Source organism: Phaseolus vulgaris, chromosome 11 (assembly GCF_000499845.2).
Source record: "Phaseolus vulgaris cultivar G19833 chromosome 11, P. vulgaris v2.0, whole genome shotgun sequence".
Lineage (NCBI taxonomy): Eukaryota > Viridiplantae > Streptophyta > Magnoliopsida > Fabales > Fabaceae > Phaseolus > Phaseolus vulgaris.
The window spans coordinates 43,055,938-43,060,582 of NC_023749.2; the positions used below are offsets into that span (position 1 = coordinate 43,055,938).

At 35.6% G+C, this 4,645-nt stretch overlaps 1 pseudogene; it reads left to right on the forward strand.

Moving 5' to 3' along the window:
* The first annotated feature begins 964 nt into the window (after positions 1-964).
* Positions 965-4,404, forward strand: LOC137827818 (G-type lectin S-receptor-like serine/threonine-protein kinase At4g27290; annotated as a pseudogene).
* Positions 4,405-4,645: the final 241 nt, after the last annotated feature.

Genomic DNA, 4,645 nt, shown 5'->3' on the forward strand with positions numbered 1-4,645 from the left:
ATTTCTAATTTATGAATTTAAAGTTTTTTTACATATTTTGTGATTATAATTTGAATAAGAACGATTTATTCTCAAACTTGTGTTAATTTCAAGATTCTATAGAGGGATAGAGATGAAAGGGCAAAAGGAGAATAAACAAAGATAAAAGGAAAAGTTGAAAGGCTCCAACACTCGTCCAAGCCATAAACTCCTAGAAGATCTCGTCCAAACGAGCCCAATCTCGCCCAGGCGAGATCACTCCAAAGACGTCTAGGCCCAGGTCGAGCCAAGTCGAGCCAGATTCAGGTTGAACTGAGTCGACCCGAGTCCAAGACTAGTCGGGTCAGTCCTAGTCCAGGTCTAGTCGAGTCAATCCGGATCTAGGTCTAGCCAAGTTGATCCAAGTCTTGATTGAGTCGGCATGGGCACAGGTCGAACCAAGTCATTCCGTGTCTAGATCGAGATGAATTTAATATAATTGAAAAAGTTGATTTAATCTAAATTTAATAAATTTTAAATGGATTTAAAAAATCCAAATAAATTCAATCTAGTTAAAATGGATAAGAACTATTTTATTGGATTTGGATTTTATCTAGATTATATTTTAAAAATCTAATCCATGCCAACCCCTAAGTTCAGGGTTATGGAGTTCGTGTTAAACTCCCATTTCTTAAGAAAACTAAAATTAAAGATATCAAGGCTTGATGAAAAACTCTTTTTATGAAAAACAACTTCCTTAATCTATACCTCATTGATGTGCCCTAAATTGATTAGAGCACGAGTTATTAGTTAACGGTTTGTCTTAAATATCAAATACCCAAATCCTTCGCAAAATTACCGTGCTTTATGAGAGGTGAAAGAAAGCTAAAATTAATATATTAAGTGATAGAACAAAGACAGATATTCCTCTTCAAAAAAGCTTACGACTATTCTTCTAAATTGTTTATAGGTCGTCGCAATGCATATTAAGTCAAGTCAGTCACATCACACCACACACATTTAACCTCGTTGATATTGAAACACCTTCATGTCGTAGCCACAAAATATGCAATTAACTCTGTAGCAATAATTTACCAAAGCCATGGTCTGTTACACTTTTCTGTTTCTTTTTGCCGAGCTAATCATGCAGTTCCCTTCAATTTCGTCTGCAACTGATACCTTTAACGGGTCGCAGTCCCTTCCTGATGGCACAACCTTGGTGTCTAAAGATGGAACTTTTGAAATGGGTTTCTTCAGTCCAAGCAACAATAACACAACTACAAATCGCTACCTTGGAATATGGTACAAAAGTATCCCAGTTAGAACCGTTGTTTGGGTTGCCAACCGTGAAAACCCAGTTAAGGATAACTCCAGCAAGTTGAGTATAAGCACACAAGGAAAACTTGTGATCCTCAGCAAGAACAACACTCTTGTTTGGTCAGCAGACACGACAGAAGAAACAAAAGCACAGAGTCTATTTGTTCAGCTTTTGGACTCGGGGAACTTGGTACTAAGAGATGAGAAAGATTCAAATCCACTAAACTTCTTGTGGGAAAGCTTTGACTATCCTTGTGATACTTTTCTTCCAGGTATGAAGATTGGATGGAACCTTAAGAAGGGTCTTAGCTGGAGATTAACCGCGTGGAAGAACTGGGATGACCCTTCTCCAGGGAACTTCAGTTGGGGTATGGAGCCTGGTAACACTCGTGAACTGGTCATGTGGAAAGGTTCTAGTGAGTATTATAGAAGTGGCCCTTGGAATGGTGTTAGATTCAGTGGCAAATACACTCCCCGTTACAACTTAGAATTTAACTCCAGTCAAGATGAAGTGTATTATACATACAAGTTTGTCAGCAATTCATTTATTACAAGGGTTGTTTTGAACCAATCCCTTTATTCTCGACAACGCTATAATTGGATTAATGAGAACCAAACTTGGAGTCCTTATTCAGTGGTTCCTAGAGACAAATGTGACAACTACAATGTTTGTGGTCCCTATGGCAATTGTGTTGGGGATGAACCATTGCAATGCGAGTGTTTAATGGGATTCAAACCAAAATCAGTTCAAAATTATGAGGCATTGGATTCGAGTCAAGCATGTGTGATTAGTGAACCGTGGAGCTGTGGAGCAAAAGACAGAGGTTTTCAAAAATTTAGTGGGTTGAAATTGCCAGATACTACAAGGTCTTGGATTGATCCAAATTTGACACTTGAGAATTGCAAGGCTAAATGCTTGCAAAATTGTTCTTGCATTGCATATGCAAGCTTAGATATCAGAGATGGTAGTGGTTGTATCTTTTGGACTGAAGCTTTGGTTGATTTAAGGGTGGCTTCAGTCCCGGGGCTAGATCTATATATTCGCATTACTGCTTCGGAAACAGGTTTTGTTTTAAATTCTTTGTTGAATTTCCTTGATTTTTCTCCGTTCAAATTGGTTTTGGTTGTGATCATTGTTTCATTTCTTTGACTAACTATCCGTGAAGAAGAAAAGAGAGGCTATAAGAAATTGGTAGCAGTGCTGATTCCAGTTATTCTCCTAACTTTTGTGATTTTTTTCATATTCACATATAGTTATTGGCGGAAAAGAAAGCTTAGAGGTAAACTGTCATTACTTGACCTCCATTTATTACTGCAAGTACTTTTAACTAGTCAATCTGTTGCTTACACTGTATGACATTTCTGATTACATATCAGTATGATGATAGAGGAGCATGTGATAGATTTTTACTTTTAGATGATCAGAACATTCATATATATGATGAACTTGCATTGCGATAATTTCCTTGATAAGAAAGAACTTTTTGTTCTCATGTTTTATGATGTTAAACTAACTAGTTTACATGGGAGGAAACAGAGAAAACCTCAGAAGAAAATAAAAATGAAGACTGTGAAGCAGACTTAGAGCTTCCTTTCTTTGATTTTGCTACAATAGTTCGTGCCACCAGCGATTTCTCAAGTGAAAATATGCTTGGCCAAGGTGGTTTTGGACCTGTGTATAGGGTAAATAACCAAATATGCAACCTTTCTTTAACATGAACATACACAGGAGAAAAGTAGTCACCCATTTACTTTGTTCTTTGTTTCAATTATTGAATAACTTTGTTTTAACATTTTAGGGAACACTCGCAAATGGACAAGAGATCGCTGCCAAGAGGCTTTGTAGTAATACTGGACAAGGAATGAAAGAATTCAAAAATGAAGTTATATTGTGTGCCAAACTTCAGCATCGGAATCTTGTAAAGCTTCTTGGTTGTTCCATCCAAGGAGAGGAAAAAGTTTTGGTCTATGAATACATGCCTAATAAAAGCTTAGACTACTTTCTCTTTGGTATGTGCATCAGCAAGTTTTATTTAGATTAAAGAACTTCATTTGGTTGTTGTTTGGACTAACTCAACCAGAAAGCTTGGCAGATTCTTCCAAAAGAGGACTCCTAAACTGGTCAAAGAGGTTGAACATTATACATGGCATTGCTCGGGGACTACTATATCTTCATCAAGATTCTAGATTAAGAATCATTCATAGAGATATGAAAGCAAGTAATATCCTGTTGGACAATGAGTTGAATCCAAAAATTTCAGATTTTGGTATAGCACGAATGTTTGGTGGAAATCAAACAGAAGGAAGTACAAAACAAGTTGTTGGAACATAGTAAGTAAAGTTATAAGTTGTATTTAAATTGTCTTGAAATTGTATACATAAAACTAACTAGTTTATGCAATTTCATGAAGTGGATACATGGCACCAGAATATGCCATTAATGGACTGTTCTCTACCAAATCTGATGTATACAGCTTTGGAGTACTACTACTAGAGATAGTAAGTGGGAAGAAAAATGGAGGAATTCTGTTTCCAGATCATGGACTTAATTTATTAGGACATGTAAGACAAAGAGCATAAGTTTGCTTTATTTTCCCATTACAAATTTGAAGGACCTTAACTGTATTTTCAATGTTGTAGGCTTGGAGATTGTGGAAAGAGGAGACTCCTATGCAATTAGTTGATACTTCTTTGGGTGACACCTTTACCATATCAGAAGCATTACGGTGCATTCATGTTGGTCTTCTATGTGTGCAATTACATCCAGATAATAGGCCAAACATGGCATCAGTGATTTTTTTGTTGAGCAGTGAAAATATTTTGCCACAACCAAAAAGGAACCAGGTTTTCTTATTGGAAGGATGAAAACTGGTGGCGAATGTTCACCTAGCAATGCAATTAAGATTTCCACTACTGAATTAACTATAACCCAGCTGCAGGCTAGGTAGAGAAATTCTTTAGTATGGTTTGGTGTCATGTAAGAGCAGTTTTTTATTTACTCAATTGTCTCCATAAGTTAAAGTTTATTTTTTTATAGCAGTGTAGCGCATTATGTTTCCTACAAAACTTCATATATATACTTTGTTGATATAATGGTTAAAGTAATGTACTACATACTTCCTTGACAAATTAAGGCTTCTTCCCTTACCATCATATTTTTATTGAAGATTAGTCTAAATTTGAGTTGAAAGTCGGAATTAAGTACTTTTATTTATTTATATATATATATATATATATATTATGTTTGAGATCGTATATCGAATTTTATATAAGAATATTTCATAGTTCATAAGTGTAAATCTCATCTTATAAGTCGGTTTTATAAAATTGAGTTAGGCTTAAAATTCACTTCTTAATATGTTATCAAAAT